At 38.4% G+C, this 19323-nt stretch overlaps 1 protein-coding gene across 2 annotated transcripts in view; it reads left to right on the top strand.

The window, feature by feature from the left end:
* Positions 1–4850: 4850 nt before the first annotated feature.
* The window catches only part of LOC146316275 (zinc finger protein 536-like), a 34865-nt gene continuing 20392 nt past the window's right edge, over positions 4851–19323 (top strand). For both annotated transcript variants that reach the window (XM_084735077.1, XM_084735079.1), the window contains exon 1: positions 4851–5103. The gene's annotated coding sequence lies outside the window, so the exon portion shown is untranslated. The remainder of the gene's footprint in view (positions 5104–19323) is intronic.

Raw genomic sequence — 19323 nt, 5'->3', positions numbered from 1 at the left:
GTAAATACTCCTGAATTTCTTGTACCACTGAAGAAGTACAATCATATCAAGTCAAAGTCAAAGTGTTTATTGTCATATGAACAATTCAAAAGAATTTTCCCTGTACAATGAAACTCTTCCTTCCTCTCTGAATGCCATTTAATCAGGAAACACAAGGTATAAAAATATACAGTATAATATAAGAATAGAAATATATCATATAAAGAAAAAAGAAAATTGAACAACCCAAAGAACATTATGGTTAATATATAACACAGTATCAGGTGATGAAATGTTTACAAGAGTAAAAAGTACACCAGCTGTATGTTGTGGGGCATCAACATGCCAAATGTCATTATGCATTTACAGTGAAATAGATTATCTTACTTAAAGTACAACAACTACTACACCTCTGTAATAAAAACACAAAGGGAACATTTAACCATTTAGAGCCATGAAGCAGCCAGCCGATTTTGTTGCATGTAGGGAAACCTACATGACATTTCATTGCATTTTCTCCACTCACCCAAGTTACGCTTCCTCTATGGTGTCAAAAAGTAAGTACCAAAAAATATGTGTATTGTTAACATGCATCAGTGTGTCATCAGAATTTTACAGTTCTAATCTGGTGGAAGTAAAGCAAGTTTTAATTATTCTAATACAGCTAATTATAGTTCAGTCCAGGGGTTCCCAACCTGGGGGTCGAATCCCTTCCAAATGGTCACGAGATAAATCTGAGGTGTTGTGAGATGATTAACGGGAAAAGAAAGAAAAATGTGAATTTGTATTTTTGGATGTGAATCTGTGTTAAATTCTGCACAACACACATCAACAAAATTATATGAAAATTTTGTTAAAGAGGGGAAATGTCTGTTTGATGGACATGTTAATGACTCCTTAACATCTGAATCATGACAAGGGTTCCCAACCAGAGACTGCTTTATTAAGGTTCTTAAGCCAAAAAGGCTGGAAATAACTGACTTAATTTTTTTGTAAGCCTATTTCTATGCAAAATTAAATGAATGAAAAGTAACTATACCTGTGAAATAAACGTGCTTATGCACAAAAAAACAGAGGGTTAAGATTTATGAGGTTTGGGGTCAGTATTCATTCAACCTTTATTTATTTCTTGGGAATACATTAAGGGGTGGCCCTCATTTTCAATGATGCCGAGATTACATTAGGCAGCAAAGCAGAAATATAATAGAAAAAAAACACAAAAGACAGAGAGATAATAAAATTAAAACATGTACATGTAAGGACATTAAAACTTCCAAGCATGTTTTTAAAATCTCCCAAAGTTTCAGTCACTTTCCTAAAATTCTTAAAAGAAAAATAGTCCCTTCAAATCATCAGCTGGGTTGTGACACTGTTCTCTGCTACTATTTTCTTATGTCCTTATATATTTGCCATGCTTGGGATGTTTCTTGCCTTCAGCCTGTTTAGCAGTGGTGTGTGGCCCCCAGCCAACATGCAGGTTTTGGTGTCAGAAAATATGTGGCAGCTAACGGTTTCATTGCATTCTTCATCTCTTTCCTCTGCTCTCTGTCTGTGAGAGCTGCAGAAGGAGATTTACAAACATGCACACAGGCAGAACAGACTGAGGATTGCTTCAAAATCTGGCATTGTGGGCATTTGTGCTTCAGAATGCAACAGCTGTCATCAACAATCACAAAATAACGTTTTGTCTCGCTTATTTTACTGCTTTGTTCTCACAAATTGTGCTCCCTCACTCCATTCAGTCCCTAGAGCCATGGAGGAGGGGCCAATCCTGCATATTCTACCTTAAAGTAGAAGAAGTTTTTATAAATTCCCTCAGTTGACTTGAGTAGTTTTTATGTTTACACTTATATAGTTTAATTAACTGGCCCATGACAGTTTAGTTTGTGGTCTGTGAATATTTAGATTTGCTTACAATAATCATTTTACGCCCAGATTAAAATGTTTAGAACCAGGGGAAGACATTTGTTTCTTCTTTAACAGTGAACACTCACTCACTCTGGACTGAGCTGCATTGTTTGATGTGCTTTAGATTTTTAGTGGGGCAACTCATACACAACCCTGTACTTCATCTCCCCAACAAGCAGCTTTAATTAAAGCTGCAGCTTGTGAGTTGAAAGGCTATCACTCCCCTTTTAGTTAAATGGTGGGAGTGCAGGTCTCAGATAAGAAGCTTTTAAACAGGTCCTGAGGTGACTCTGCCCCCCCCGCCCCCTCCCCTTCATCAGGATTATTCCTCCAATATGAAAATCCAGGTAGCATGAGACAGATTAGGCAATGCTTAACATGCTAGCGTTGTGTTGGTGAGACACGGATCAATGGACTTATGTAGGTTAAGCTGTGTGAAGGTATATGCTGGAACATAGTAGAACTACATTACAAAGAAATCTAGCATATAAACTATGTAATGGGCCGGAACACACTCAAGATCTACATTTCAGGGATTAAGAGGGATTTTAAGAGTTATGTGATGAAGGATTCAAGCAGGTATTGTTTTTCAGACAGGTGCTCGGGTCTGGGAGCGGGAGAGGAAGAGTTGCACTTAGCTCCAAAATGTCAGAGCAATGGATTAAACAGCACAGAGCATATCTGCTCCGCTGCTATTTGAACATAAGATATTAAAGATCCAGCTGAAAAGTGTCTCGTGCCTACATCATTTACACTCACGGCCTATAAGGAGAGCTGGTTTTTCGTTCCTCTAATGAACCTCAGGTGGAAATCACAGCAGAGAAACAAATGTTCAGGTGATCCACAGTGATGTCTCTCACAGCTCTGCAGCTTCATGACACTTTGATCATCACACTGCTGTTTTCATCCTCAAAGTAATGACTCAGATTTCATCTAAAAGTAGTTTAAAATATCACTTTGAGTTTTTTGCTCTTCTTTATATTTAGCGTGTCTTTGGAAAATAGAAAAATCACTTAAAATAAGTCATAATTAAAACTGAAATAATTTGTTGATTGACAGACAATTGACTCACCTTTTTTTTTTTTTTTTTTTTTAAATAATTAACTTATTGTTTTGAGTAATTGTAAAAACATTGTCTGGTCTCACAACAGGAATATGAATCAGTTAATCTTTTCTCATTAATTTAACGTAAATACACGTTGCATTTGTTCAAGTTAATTAAGCTTAAAATTTCAAGTATTTTCAGAACACTTGAGAACTTATACAGTTGTTTAGGTTCTTCTAAGTGTTCAACTGACTCATTATTTTAAGTTACTAAAAACACATGATTGGTGTATTAGCTGATTTCCCAACTTGCATTGTCAGAGAGTTAAGAGGAGCTTATTTATAGTTTGAGGAAAAGAAAAGAGAACTGACTTTTCAAAATGAGAAAATATCAAAGTAAATCAATTTTATTTGTAATGTTCGTCAGAGTGACTAAACAATTGTTGGTTCAACTTAATATCTTAAGCTTACTGAACATGTTTCTTAAGTCAACTGAATTAATATAAAATTCAATTTCAACTTGAAAACTTCATTTGTTTTGAATCATTACAAAATTACCTTAACTTGTCTTTTCAAATTCAGTTAATTTAATAATTTTAAGGCAGCCCAGACACTAACATTTATAAGTTAAAACAAATAGTTTTGTTCACAGTGTGGCTTCTCAAATATGAGGATTTGCTGCCTTTACTTGTCTTAAATCACAGTAAATTCTATTTCTTTGTGGTTTGAACTTTTGGTCAGATAAAACAAGCAATCTGAAGGCACCATCTTCTAGGAACTTGAGATGGCCTTTTTTTTGCTATTTTCTGACAAAACAATTAATTGAGAAAAACCATGGAAAAGCCATTACTGCAACTTAAAGAATCAGTCTGTAGGATTTAGGAGCAGTGCTGAGGTTGTAGATTGCAATTGACCGAATGCCACAGGCCTCACCTAATAAGTTTTCAAGAGGAAAAAAAAACAGGCAAAAGGCCTTTTCCAGGGCCAGTGTTTGGTTTGTCCATCCTGGACTATCAGCCATATTCTGCCAATAGATCACATAAATCCTACACTGAACCTTTTAATTATTACATGACTATATTTGAGAGTAGCCGAACTGCTTGAAAAACTTTGACAGTCTAGGTGCTCTAACTTCCAATACAAAAAACATAAAATAAATCATAAAATGAGCACTTGTACAAATGTTTAAAATGTAAACTATAGAAAACCTACACCACAACAGTAAGAACCTGTTGCTGTGTTTATGGTCTTTGTCCTTTTTTCTTAATTTCTAGATTCCTGATCATGTCTAAGATTTTTCTCAGAGAGCAGGAACATGCTCGGAATGTATTTACTTACTCGAAGTAAGAAAAGTCTCTCTGCACTTTATTGGAAAAAAAATCTGCAGTGAAGGTCAGGAGGAAGGTAAAAATGTGATAGATAGTTACAAGCATCCAATTATGCTTCTTTAATAGAGCCACTTACCAACTAAAACGCTGAATCACTGAGGTTTAGTCATCATTTCTTCCCTTATATGCAATATGCTAATAAACAGTTTGGGTACATAAAGCAAGATGCATGTACACACGATCCGGCTGTGTAAAACATGTTTAAAATGCATGTTTAAAGATCATGACACCGTTACAGGCGAATCCTCCACAGAAGTTTTCAAAGAATGTAAAAGTACTACTTTTGCAGATAATCACCTTAACAAATATGACATGCATAATACCACATAATACTTCCACACGCATGCATCTGAAGAGGAGGATCGATGGGGTCTGCGTCCTGAAGACGGCAGTGCACATTTTACGCACGGTGCCAGTCTGTTACACTTACACACCAGCGGCCAGATGAGGGAGACATACGGCTTCGGGACATGTCGAAGTATCCTGAGTAATTATTATAAGATTTCATTACCTCTTTCTTCAACTGGAAATACTACAGAGCAAAGCGCACTGCTGCCTTCGTCTGGCGAGAAAAGGTTTGTTTTTTATTTAAGAGAGGAAGAAGCGGCAGTTCAAGAGGAAATCTGGGTCCGACTGTGCGCGCTGCCTGGGCGTCTGTGATAAAGCGTGTGAAGCTTACAGTCCGTCAGTCAGCAGTCAGTCATCCAGTTCAACATCACTCTGTCTCCTGCTGAACTCCAGCTGTCACCTCCCGTCCTCCTCCGCGCCTCCGCTGACCGGCCAGGTAAGAGAAATAAATCACCGAAAGATTTACACAAGTCTTTATCTGCGAGAAGTTCAAGTTTCTGACGATTCTGATAGACGTGCGTTTCCCACAGCTGCCACTATTGGCTCTTTCTTTTTGGTGAAAAAGAAAGTAAGGGCTAAAAGGTGAGGAAATCAAGTCGTTATGTTACTGTATAAGAAGAACAGAAGAATATAGAAAACAGCAAACGTGTATGTTTGCTGGGTGTTAATTTCGACATATGTTGAGCACCATGAGCATGTTCCATGTAATGTTTTCCATACGACCTTTCCATTATATCACATTATATTAGATGATGATAATATATGATAATATACGAATCGTTTGTGTGTAGTTTCATATGAATGTCTCAGAACAATTTAAATATAAAATACCTGATAGAAAATACTGGTTACTTGAGTGTGGTTGTGGCTGAGAATAAAGATGCAAGGTGTCTGTACATTACAGTGTACAGTTTGTCTGACTCCTAAAATCAATCACACTATACAGAGATTTTTAAAGTTGCTCCTTTTTTAATACATATAAAGTACCAAATACACCAAACAACATACAAAATATTGGCTCATTAAGTTGTGTGGTTGTGGCTGAGAATAATGATGCAAAGTGTTTGTGTATTATAACGTACAGTTTGGCTGAGTTGCCTGAAACCTTTTAGAGCTGCAACAGTTTTGTGGGTGTCCTTGCTTTGGATAGTGTAACCATTTTTCAAATACTTGTGCATATAGCAGTCTTGTATACCCTCTGCCTTTAAATATACTCTATACATTTAAATAAAAAGTACCAGATACCAAACCTTTGGCTATTAAAGTTTTGTGGTTGTGGCTGAGAATAATGATGTAAGGTTTACATTACATTACAATGTACACTTTACCTGAATCCTAAAATCAGTGACACAATATAGAGAAGTTTACCTTTCAATAAGTTAAATATAAAATACCAGGTACAACGAACCCCATTCAAAATATTGGATATTTCAGTTGTGTTTATGACAGGGAGCACTGATGCAAGGTGTCTGTAAATTACTATGTTCAGAGTAACCTAAGATCAATCACAATATACAGAGATGTTTAAAATTGCACCATTTACAGCTGTAACAGTGATTGAGTAGCCATGCTGTAGATATTTTGAGCTTTTTTCACATACTTGTGTACATAGCAGTCCTGTCTACTCATTACCCTTGAATATAGTATATACCATTGAATATGAAGCACCAGATATACCAGATCCCATTCAAAATATTGGCTGATTAAGATGTGTGGCTGTGGCCGAGAACAATGCAAGGTGTCTGAATGTAACAATGTACAGTTTGCCTGACTCCAAAAACCTAAAGAGATTTTGAAAGTTGCAGCGTTTAATAAATATATACTGGGAAGGCTGAGAATAATGATGCAAGGTGTCTATACTTCACACTATACAGTCTATGTGAGTTGCCTGAAATCAATTACACTATATAGACATCTTTTAAAGTGTACCTGTAGATAAATACAAGATGCTAAATGCACCAAACCCATTTCAAAATATTCACTACTGACGTTGTGTAGTTGTGGCTGGCAATAATGATGCAGTGTCTGTGCATTACAGTGTACAGTTTGGCTGAGTAGCTGGAAATCAATCACACTATACAGACATTTTTAAAGTTTGACCTTTAAGTACCAGATGCACCAAACCCAATACAAAATATTGGCTATTTAAGTTGTGTGGTTGTGGCTGAGAACAATAATGCAAGGCATCTGGAAATTATAATGTAGGGTTTGCTTGAAAAGCCTAAAATCAGTTACTCTATACAGATATGTTTAGAAGTTGCACCTTTTATGGCAGCAACAGTGTTTGAGTGGTGACACTTTAGATATTTTAACATTTTTTCACATACTTGTGTACAGAGCAATCCTGTCTACTCTTCACCTTCGTTTGTTCCTCTTTCTTAGCTCTTATGTCATTTCTGTGTAAGAACATTGAGACCAATGAAAACCCAGAGCCAAATTCCTCGTGCGTATACACACATGCTCGGCCTATAATAAATCTGATTCTGATTATTGTCACCTGTACAGAGTGGCACAGCTACTTTCAAAGCCACCCTCACCCCTCTGCCCCCCGCCCCCTTCCTCCTGTTTCCAAATGCTCTCCTTTGAAGCGATGATGCCCCATCTGTCATATGTGAGCAAAGAGAGACCATGCTCTGCTCTTCTCAATTACTGAATTCTCCTCATGCCAGCTCCGGTGGGACAGGAGGAGGAGCAGGTGGGTGGCAGTCAGTGCGATCAATCAACATGAAATATTCAGCTTTGAATATACACATCATTTACTGCTGCTGCCGCCGCTGTCCTTGTTAGAAGCACCCCCCAAAAAAGAGTTGGGGTGTTTGTGTCTTAGGCGTTTGGGACCATGTGTGCGCTGTGACACAGTTCCTGATGAAAAACTGGGGCCTCTATATGTTCAGGTGACACCATCTTTTTTTTAAATGCAAAATTAAACCCTTTACGGACACTGGAGGGGTATTGGAAATTATTAGCTGAGAGGAAATTAGAGGGAGGGAGGGTGAGTGGATGAAACTGTATTAAATGTAGCGCCACAGCCGTTTTCTCATTATGCTGCAGTAAATTCATACAGCTTACATGACAAAGCTCTGCTTGGCAACTTTCTCCCCTGATAGAGGCACTTGTTTGAACACCAGGCACATGATTTGAATATCTGTAATCCATGCTGAAATCAACAGGCCAGATGAACTTTTTGGCACCCTCTCACCCACCACATTGAGAGGGATTTTCTTTCCCCCTCCCAAAAAAATGCCTAAGCTAACCTAGACTTAGGCTTAAAATCACTTGAAAGGAGGAAAAAAAATGAGCCAAAAGTTATTTGATTTCTCTCTTGAACTCTGAAATCCTATCAGAGGAGAATCAGAACCTTTCTGATCATTCAAACTCTTCAGGAAACTTTTAATCTCCTAAGTGTCTCTGCCTTGTGATAATAATATCTCTGTGATGTTGCCTCGTGAAATTTGCCCGAGTACCATGGCCCTAAGTATTTGAGCTATGAGGCAATACAGTGAAAAGCATAGCCCCCTCATATGAGAACACAACAGTGAATAATTAATAACCTTGCTCCCAATTCCAGGAAAACAATAGCATATTGTAGGAACGCTGCACTAATTTAACTAGAGGAAAAAAACAGTCGACAACTTCGACAAAATCTGGAATGCATCGCCATTGTTATAAAGCACGTCTGCACAAGTTTGGGTCTAGTTATTCCTGCCACATTGTGTACTCCTGTGCTGCATGGATGTGTGTATACTGTAGCGTTGTATGCTGCATGATATTGTAGTGTAATGTTGTTTGCCTTTGAGATTAATCAGAAGCCATTAAATACCCCTCTCTCACCTGCTGGCAGTATGTGAGGTGGAAGTGCACATGCAGGAAGCTATTTTCCACAGGCCTCCTCTCTTGGCTGTCAGCTCCCATTAAGGGGGAAGGTGTCATATCTGTAACACAGCTGAGTGCAGATGGCAGAGTGGAGGGGATGGCTCACCGATTTAAACAATGATTAATGAACAGAGATGGAAAACAAATTACATTGGACTATTGGAGGCAGGGAATTGTTTTTATGAAAATGTTAATTGTGTCTGCCAGGCTGATACCAGGAGTGGGGGAAGGGTGGAGTGAGGGCAAGGCGGCGAGGCAACCAAGGGGCTACTGATAGGACGTCTACTACTCCCCTGGCTCCGATTATTGGCGCGTCTCAGCATGCGATGTTTAGTGCCGTACCTTGGCTTTAAGACCTCTAATGTGCCATAACTTTCAAGGTTTGGCTTTTTATGATGAACCCCATGAAGAATTGTCGCCCACCACTGCACCAATTAGCGTTATCTCTAATAATAAGTGGTTGTAAGTGACGAGAGAAGGCGCCCTGTTCTAGTTGTAATTATTGCAGGCGGGTGCAGCTGCACTACTTAGGGAGATGATGATAATTATTTTTCTTTTTTTTTTCATTGCGGGTTGATTATTTAAGAGCATCATACACTCATCAGAGTAATCAGGAGAGAGTGATTAGTGAAAATCCACGAGGCTAACAGCTGCCACATTAAACACTTGCCTCTGTTGCCAACACACAGAGTCAGAGCCCCTTCCACAGGACAGAGACGAGCGAAAGCACTTCACCTTCAACTCCACGACCACATGTGTTTGTTAGAGAGTCAAGGCTCAGGGCACGCAGAGAATTAGAGTAAACAGAGCAGCCCCATGAAAAGGCATGTTGTTGTGCGCCAAGGTCAATCTTCAATGCTTCGATTCACAAGTGCAGGAGCAGCTCTGAAGGGGAGGCAAACTTTGATGTGGCATTTTTTGGAGGTGTGGGAACTAGAGACAGTTACCGCGCAGTGACCTTGCACTCCTCCAGGTCTGAATCGTCTCCTATTGTAACGCTGAATGCTCTGGTGACCGTGGGCTGTTGGTGATCTAACACCAGATCCGATACACAGTTGAAAAAAACGGTCTCAATTAGAAATGTGTGCCACGGCCATGTCCGGTGTGCGTGCTGCATTACTTGCCACTGTGGAAGGCCTGCTAAACTAAGGGCTAATTCTCTTAGCCCAGATGTTGCCTGAGCACAGTCCTGGGATCCCACTGGGTTGATGAGCTCAATCAGTGAAATGATGAAAAGATGATTTTGTCCCTGTAATTACAGTGTGTAAACTACTTAGCTAGGATTGCAAAGGAAGTCATTTTCTAATTACGCTGGTACCCCGTTGTCTAATGGTGGATGTTTTGTTGTTTTAGAGAGCGCGGGAGAGAGAGGGAGAGACAGAGAGGGATAGATAGAGATAGAGAGGAAGAATATGTGCACATGTGTGTGTGTGTGTGTGCGTGAGAGAGAGGGAGAGGAACTTCACGAGGGGTCTGTGCTCTGCTGCTGCGGCGGAAAAAAGACCATCACAAGGGCAAGATGGCTGCCAAATGAGAGTTCATTGAATTATCAGCCCAGTTAATGTGCCTTGGATTATGCTCTTTGTTTGTCAGTTTTTTCCTGTAGATGCCATAGCTTAATGAGATACTGTAAGTGGCATTACCAGACTCCTGCTGTGATTTTGTGATGACTCGTTTAATGACTTTTGTTTTAGTGCCTCCAAGTGCTTTAGCTACTGAAAGTAGACAGTATTTTTTTTTTTTTTTGCTCCATTTTTGCCAACTCTTTGCAGTTTTGTAGATATTGAGCAATGTAGAAGATACAGGGCTGTGAGGGTTGGGACTTTTTCTTACTACAGTGAAAAAGCTACATATTCCAACAGTAAATGTACAGTAACAGTATGTCAGTCAATAGACACTGCAGCTTCTTGAGACCAAGAAAAATATTGTCTCTCATTTCCTTGCTGGAAAAATGACAGGGATTGAGCTGAGTGGGAAAGGCTAACATTAAGTTAATGTTAACAGTTGCATTGTACCTTGACGATGCCAGCTCTGGTGTGATTGTATCCCTTTCAGAAGCTTTGTAATCAACTGCAGTATCTTTTCTTAAATGTAGTAAAATAAATCCATAATGATTAATCAAACACTGAATGTCTTCTGTATCCATTTGTCCATGTTTAAAACAGTTGTTTCTATTCTTACAATGTTGTTAGCCATCCACTGGAAATCCCATGAATTTGTCGACCAATCAGAGGCTGTGGTCCTCACTTGTGACCCAATCAGGGACTGTATTCTTGACTTGTCGTGTGTGGCAGCACAGGTCCATATATTTATTAATAGATTGATGCACTGATCAGAAAGGCATAGGAAATTGACCCCTCCAAATAAAATTTGTGGTGACGATGGAAATGAATGAGCTCAATCTGCTGGCAGGCATCATGTGACCACAGTATTGCCGTAATGCACGTATCATCACACAGAAGACAGGACTCTGTATTTGCAAGAATCTGGCAATACACCATGTATCACAATAGAGGGGTTACAATTCAATATGCAAAAGATTTGAGATGAAAAAAGTTTAATTTTTTATGCAACTGGAACAGTGAAGATAGAGAACAACACTGCTATTTAATAGTCTGGGGTTTAAACACAACACAAAACGAACCACTGACACAAATCTTTGCTTCTATCACTATATAATACAATTCAGTGTTTTTGAGAATCAATACAGTATCACTTAACATAATATCGCAATACTCAAGTGTATCGATATTTTCTTACACGCCTAGTAAAATACGAATTTGATGTGAAAACAAAACGATCCTGTCTCTTTAAATGATATAGTGATGAGGGTTTGCCTTGGCAATCCTGCTGTCCTTGCACCGGGGGGAAGTTGTACTTCTCAAGAAAGCAAAGCATGTCAGTATGTTGCGAACTGAAGAAGCTCCATTCTTTGAGATCTGTGTGAGTTCTGTTGGAGCTGGCTGCCGTCCTGCAGGGCCCAACCATCTGATGCAGCCTACACCATGTGGATAGGCTTCTCTTGTGCAAGGCATCCCCTACGCACCCCACACTGTTAACACACCCCATCGTACGCCAAAGCTTTGTTTGTGTCCAGAAAGAACAGGTGGTCTGTGCAAACAAGAGCAACTGTTTACACATTAGTGATTTAAAATACATTCTATATGCACGTGCCTGTGTGTGTGTGTGTGTGTGTGTGTGTGTGTGAGATGGAGACAGCATGGGAGAGTGTGTCTTTTCATGTGCATGATGAGCATGAGTTGAGGAGACAGTGTTTATATCTCCTTGCGCTTCACTGTGTGTGAGCACCATTGAAAGCATCAGAGGAAGCTCATGAATGCAAAGTTTATCTATGACACACAAACACACACACACCAGAGGTGGCAAAAGTACACACATTCTTTAGTCAAGTGGAAGTACAAAAGAGAAGGACTGACTTAACTTCTCTAATCAAGTAAAAGTGAAAAAATGCTGGCTCTGATTTGTACATAAAGGAGAAATGTGTAAGATTTGTTGAAAAATGCGCTCAGAAATAAGTTCTGCAATCCAAACAGTGAATTGGAGCCATAAACAGTATATTAAACAGGTTGAATACCTGTTTAATATACAATGTATGGTTGAAGTGAGTGGCCTCCCCCTGCCCCCTCCTCCACAGACTTGAGGCACACGGACATTGAACAGGAGCACAGGACGAGTGCAACATGATACTTTACAGTGACAAGCGACAACGAGTCCTACACTGTAAGTTGATCAGCTGTTTATAACTGTAAGTTGTTTGTCGATATAAAGCTAAGCCCATTATCCTGAAAACAAAAGCCCACTGCTCTGAAAAGTTTTTGTGTGATGGATACACCAAGAAATTATCTCGTCTATGCGTCATTGTCCCATTGATTTAGGTTGCCATTGGTTTTGATGTTTGAAAGGGGGAAGCAATGATGCAAAATACAAATAATCAATAATTTCTCCTCAAATGCATTAAAACTAAAGTAATAAACCTGATTTAAAAATGTAAGAAGTAGAAAGTACAGATATTTGTGTTAAAATGTAGGGATTAAGTTAAAAGTTGTAAGAAAAATAAATGCTCATGTAAAGTATAGATTAGTGTTGTCATGATACTGGAATTTCTAATCAAATCTAAATACCATTAAAAAAATATTGGTATTTGATACCATTTTTGATACACCAGGGACTCAACATGGGGGAAATAAAATTTTGGATCTTTACTAAAAGACAAATATAAGAAGGCTATAACATGACAGAAGAGGACAGCACTGTGAGTAAGTAAGAGGAGGCAGGACTATGAAGGCACTGAGGTGCTTTGTATCAACAGAGAGAAGAGACAGCGAGACAGTGCAGCTGGTACTGGAGGACTGATGTTGCAAAAAAGTGTCTTCAAGTGTTCAGTTTTGATATTTATCACTATATTTGACAACACTAGCACAAATACCTGAAAACTCTACTGAGGAGTTTAGTGACAGAGTTTAGTGTGATTTGTGAATCATGAGTGTTTGTCTTATGAAAGACTTGTATAGTGAATTAGAAATGAGGTTCCACCCATTCACACAGGTACAAACACAGCTGGTCACCACAAAGCAAACCTGTTGTTTACAGTGTGACTTGCAGTTTCTATAGCATGCTGCCACTGGAACTTATTTCCCCTCTGTTGCATTCACTGCCACTAATCTGCGATACTGAATGAGACAAACAAAATGAATCGACAGGCTCCTCTCACTGAACATGTGGAATAGCTGACTCCCAAATAACTCCACACATCACACTGCGCCACATGCACACCAGATTTATTTTTACAGGGCACGAGCCAGATTTTTGATAGTTGTAAAAGGAGTGGCATAGATTTACTGCATCCACAACAAATGTGTATGTATTCCTTTATGAGTTCTTTAGCTATTACTCACAAGGAGCTAGTTTGTCAGTGCTGTGTGTGCTCTTTCTGTGCTCTGTACTCCTGCAGTAATGAATGGTGCTGGTTAGACTATTCTGTCTCCGTCAGGCTTTTGGGGGGCCTACAGAGAAGCTCCTATAGGGTTTCATTAATCTGGCTGTCAGAAAGTATATGGGTGCTATCTTTTGTACAGGTCATGGTGGGCAGCTGTGTTACCACTGCCCTCTCCCTTGTACTGCCTCTTCATACCCTGACAGGGCAGTCCACAGGATGGTTGGCTCGCTGGTTTTGGTGGGTGGGAGCGTGGGTGAAGCGAGACACAGGGGGCATAACACGTGGCATGGGGCTCTTACTGTCTGCACATAAGCCTGCTCTGTAATAATGAATAAAACTGTTGTTATCAGCAAGCTTGGACGTCAGGGAATTCCAGGAATTTTGTAAGTCATGTCATGTTATGTGATTTTGAAGAAGACAGAAGCACATTACAAAGAATCTGGCACATCAATAGATAAGTATAATGTCACACTATATCATTATAGTATACAGGAAATCAGAAATACCATTAGATTTGTGTTTTGCGAGAATATTATCATGTATCACATCAGTAATTGTATGAATGAATGACATTTTATTAGTGTGTCATGCACATAATTATACCCAGTCTGCACGAAGAGAGATAAAAATAAACAAATACCAGTTAAAGGGGAACTCTGTAATATATTTACTGTAATAACTAAAAAAATGATTTGTTTCCTCATTTCATGTTTATTCACTTTAAATAGTTAACATTAATACCAAATGTTCCAGAATGAGTCTGTTGTCTCTTTATGAGTCATAATAAATCATTGATAACTGATAATTTTTTCAGAGTAGATGCTTATGTTGGTTAAACTGAGCAATATGTTAATGGAATCTGACAGGCAGTAAGACAGACAGCCACTGAACTTCTGAACTGAAATTCCAGAATGTGTATTTTGAGAGAAGTAGGCTTTTGTTTTCAGGATAGTTTACACAGAATTACACTGCCAGACAATTGGCATAGTTATAAACAGCCAGTGGTGGACAAAGTACTTAACCCCAGTACTTGAGTAAAAGTATAGATACTCCTGGTCAAATATTATTCAACTACAAGTGAAAGTTGCTCAGACAATTTTTTTTCTCAAGTTAAAGTACTAGAATACTTGTTTTTAAAGATATTTAAGTATTCAAAGCTGCAAATTACAAAGTACATTTTCTAATATTAATACATGCTGTATTGTTTTCATGATGCATTTACAGAACCTTGTAACTCTCTGAAACCACCTAATGATGCACTGACTTGCTTGTAGAACCACGATGCTACACAAAACCTATAGAAACATTTATAAAAACTTAAGCATAGAAATGCAATCAAAAACAATCAGACATAACTGTATTAAAATCACCACATAAAATTAGATTGAAGCCAACTGTAAGGAGTTCTCCAAGTCTGTTAAATAATTGAGATTTTTTTCTGGCTTCAGGGGGAGTATATACATGAATTATGGGGTATTTTTCACCCCGATGAAAACAATCCAACATTAAACCTGGAATTATTTCTCTTTTTCTAATTATCACAACATCTAGAGATTTAATTTTGTCTTTCTGATTGGTTTCCTTCTGTGAGGAACACAGTGTGTGACAAGTTGCATTTTAGAAAAAAAACAAAACCAGCAACAACTGACTTCAAAGCTGTGCTTCGCCTAAAAGTAACGAGTAACGACAAACTTCCTAGAAATGTAGTGGTGTCAAAAGTAAAATATTTGTCTTTGAAATCTAGTGAAAGTCATAAGTTTCCAAAAAAAACAAAACAAAACAAAAACAAATACTCAAGCAAAGTACAGATACTCTAAAAATGTACTTAAGTACAGTACTCAAGTGAATGTATTTTGTTACTTTCCACCACTGTAAACAGCTGATCACCTCACTGTGTAGGACTCGTTATTGCTTGTCTTTGTCAAAGTACGATGTTGAGCTCATCTTGTACTCAGGTAGGTTCAATGTCTCTGCAGGCAACCTGCCTGAGCTCTGACTCTGTGGAGGAGGGAGAGGGGAACAACTTATTTCAACTATAGATTGTATCTTAAATGGGACTTCAACCTATTTAATAATCAATTTATGGCTCCAGCCTGCTATTTGGACTGTTATACTCATTTTGGGTCTTACATATTTCTCCTTTAATTAATCCACATTTCCTTCTTACAGACATGAATATGAGAATGTAATGCATATGACAGGACATCATTTCCACATACACAATCATAAAAAATACAGCATACACATTAATAAAAATACAGTTCACAATACACAGGTTCACTGTGCACCGTATCACATCACCATCCCCATTTCTTGAGACAAAATTAGCAAACAACCATTCTAAATTTTGCTAACCTGTACACCAGAATATTTATTTATTTCCTTTCAGGATTTTTGTAGAACCATTTTATGAAAAGTTGACACTCTTAAAGCACTTAAAGTCATTTTAATTCATGGAATACATACAGCCCAATTCAGTCTCAAGTAAAATGATTGCTTAATATCCTATAACTGACAATACCTCCAATTATCTCCCTTTTTTAGTATAATGAAGCACAAGTACATTTTGAAAATGTTCACAATTAATGAACAATCCATTTATAAAATAAATGATGAGCAGCCTGAGATCTCTTAAGAAAGTTAAGTATAATCTAAACAATGTCTCTTTATGTATTTTGGAACTGAACAACAGTATAGTAATTTACTTATTTAAGATTCAACGTCTTGTTGGGATCTAGAAATTCTTTAAATTTTCCACTCCCTTTGAGTAATTCTGGCAACACCACATAGCACCAACTAACATGGAAGCTAAAAGTAAAAGTCATCCTCTGTCTTACAAACCATTAACAAATAAAAAGGTTTGGCAGTGCCTTAGCAACCGGGTTCCACAAATATTGTTTTGAGATAGAAATCTGATGCAGACTGAAACTGATGATTGACAATATTTTTGCACAATGTCCAATATCTTTAAATATGTCTAAAAATGTATTCAAAGTTTTGTCAGAGAACTTTATTTTGTCTGGAATTAAGGACTGCTGTGGGCTGTACATTTGACATCTGTCTTAAATCATCATAATGTGTACAAAAGAGGAAAAAATGTAGATGTTGAATGCTGTGCTATCAGTCATGATTATGATCAGATATGTATTTTCTATCACACTGTCTACCAGTTTTTCACCTCTACTTGCTTATAGATATTTTTTTTATTTTTTGTGACATTAGAAGAGTTACTGTAACTGTTGGTTTCAAGCTTATGGCGGTGCATTCACTGTAGCTTTCAGTGCAGCCATGCACATAAATTATTAATGCTTTTTAACTGCTGTTCAAAAGAAATATGAAATATGCACTTCTGATCTATAAATTTCAGTCATGTGTTTCATTCCAGTGTCACCTCTCTATAGATTTACAATATTATCCATCCATCCTAGCTGACAATATTCTGCAACTACAAACTAAAGCGATTACGCTCCCACCCTCTTGTAGATTAGATGGTGAAATACAGAATCCTTAGGCTCACCGCAGTAAAAATGAATGTAACGATGTTTGATATTGTCAGATCTGAAATCATCCAGAATGCGCAGGTCCTGTGGCTGGTTTAATTGTGTATGTGTCACTTTTTTTTTCTTTTATTGTCTGTGCTAAATCACACCTGCTCCTTGTTCGTCTACGTGCGGCCACACCTAAGAGGCGCTACAGTAACACGATGCTTAATAACAATCAAGCTCTGTCTCAATCTGCACCAAAAGAGCCTAATCCACTCTGACAGGGAAAAACACCTGATGGCCCTGCATCCTGCTCTCATCTCCACCAATTCCTACATAACCTAGTATGCACACACACACACACACACACACACACAAGTGATGAAGGCTTTATGCCTCCTTGGTATGCTTAGTTAATCAGAGGAATACCACTTTAGCAAATATGAAGTGGATCTAGTGTATGCTAATATCATTCGCTCACTTTCTCCCTGTCAGATATGATTAGGTCAGGTCCGTATCCTTACATTGATCTCAGCTCAGAGCAGGCACACTGCTCGCACCAGCTGTAACTGCAGGCTCGCCAGCTCTTTATCTGTGTGGTTTTGTGTACAACATTTTCCTGTCTGACTGAGGTTGCTATGGACTATAGGCAGCAGCAGGTGGCTCAGACTGCTTGTCAGACATTTTATTTGGAGGGCCTTTCTGGTTACATTAAATCGAGTGCCTTCATTTTGAATAAGATTATGTTTAGTTTGGGTTACTCTCTTTTTACTGGGACTGTTCTGATCCAATATTAGAATTGGAGGCAGATACTGATCACTCATTGGATATTGGAATAATCTCACCAATCCACATACTGATCCAGATTTAAAATACGAAGCCAGCATTTGCTTCATGTAGTATACTGTGTCCAGATGCATCTAATGTTGCATACACATTCTCAAAACTATCCAGATATGCTCTAATGCCGTATACTGAAATGTGTGAACTAGTATTTGTCTAGAACATGATCAGATCTGTGGCATATCATCATGCTTTGTCACTGAAGGATGTGTGTGGCGTTCAAAATATGGCATCAGTCATATCGCAAAAATAACTTCACTCCATATTCTGACCATGTCTAAGTGATCCCAATCTGGAGATAAGATATGCTCCAGATTTGACATTTTATAATCAAGAGTATGCAACATGGATTTCGTCGTATATGGGTCATAGTTTGAGATATCCAGACAAAACCATCTCTGGATTCTGGGGGATTTTGCACACAACACTGGGAACATGAACCCTGAAACACAGTTGCAAAATATAGCTGGGTGAACGTACTTGCCACTTCACTAAGGGTTACCACTATAAACGAGCACAAAAATTACAATTGTCATAAACAAAAATATCACATTAACACTAACAGTAACATTAACAATAAGCACTGTTTGCATTATGGAACATAAAATAGAAAATTTAATAAGCTACTCAGTAATTCATGATGAGAAATGAGCCCCCCTCTCAATACTATCAGCAGCACCTGTGAACATCAGAAAGCACAATGGTCTGAGGACGTCATCATACAAGCCTACGGCTCTGGAGCAGGAATTTAGCAACATTATCACTAAACAAGCAATACCGCTTAATTTGACAGGGTGTGCATAAGACTGTCATTTCATTGCCATAACCATGTCACATGACAGCTGTCATTAACGTTAAGGAGTCTTTATGAATGTTTAAAACTGTTGTTCTTAAGTGCCATTCGGTCAATTATATAATCTTTAATGCAAAGTTGACATTGTTTGAGATGTCTTTGTCATGACAACTTGACATTATCAGACTTAAGAAACTCAAGCTTTATGTGGTTAGTTTTTAAACCGTCATGAGACCATTTTAAGTGTGTCATGAATATTTTCCTTGACCTCAAGAAATATGGTACTATTTGGATTTGTATGTCATTAAGTTTTATCACACTGTCAAGCTCTTGTAAAAGTGTCATGACTAACTTCCTGGTGTTCAAGTAAAGTGGTACCATTTTGTTTTGCCATAAAGATGTCATTAACTGTTATGAGGTCAGTTTGATAACAGAGTACAGTACCAAGGTGATTTACCTTTCAGAGTTAGCTGATGGGGAGGTAGTTGTTAGCTTGCTTACTTTTTGCCATGGCTAACTGTTCTCTTCTGTTACCTGTAGCTGGCATTAGCTAGTTAGCTAAGCCTGCTGTGGAGTAAGCAGCCTGACTAGCTGACTCAGCTCTGGGGTGCCAGGAGCCAAACCCAGCAAGAAAACCACATCAGTGCTGTATTTTCTGTAAAGCTCACCACAGTCAGTCTGTCTGGCCAGGATATCCAGTCCAGCCTA

The sequence above is a fragment of the Lutjanus erythropterus genome, chromosome 13, assembly GCF_056507025.1.
Source record: "Lutjanus erythropterus isolate fLutEry1 chromosome 13, fLutEry1.hap2, whole genome shotgun sequence".
Taxonomy (NCBI): Eukaryota; Metazoa; Chordata; class Actinopteri; order Lutjaniformes; family Lutjanidae; genus Lutjanus; species Lutjanus erythropterus.
This window is presented reverse-complemented; position numbering and strand designations above follow the sequence as displayed.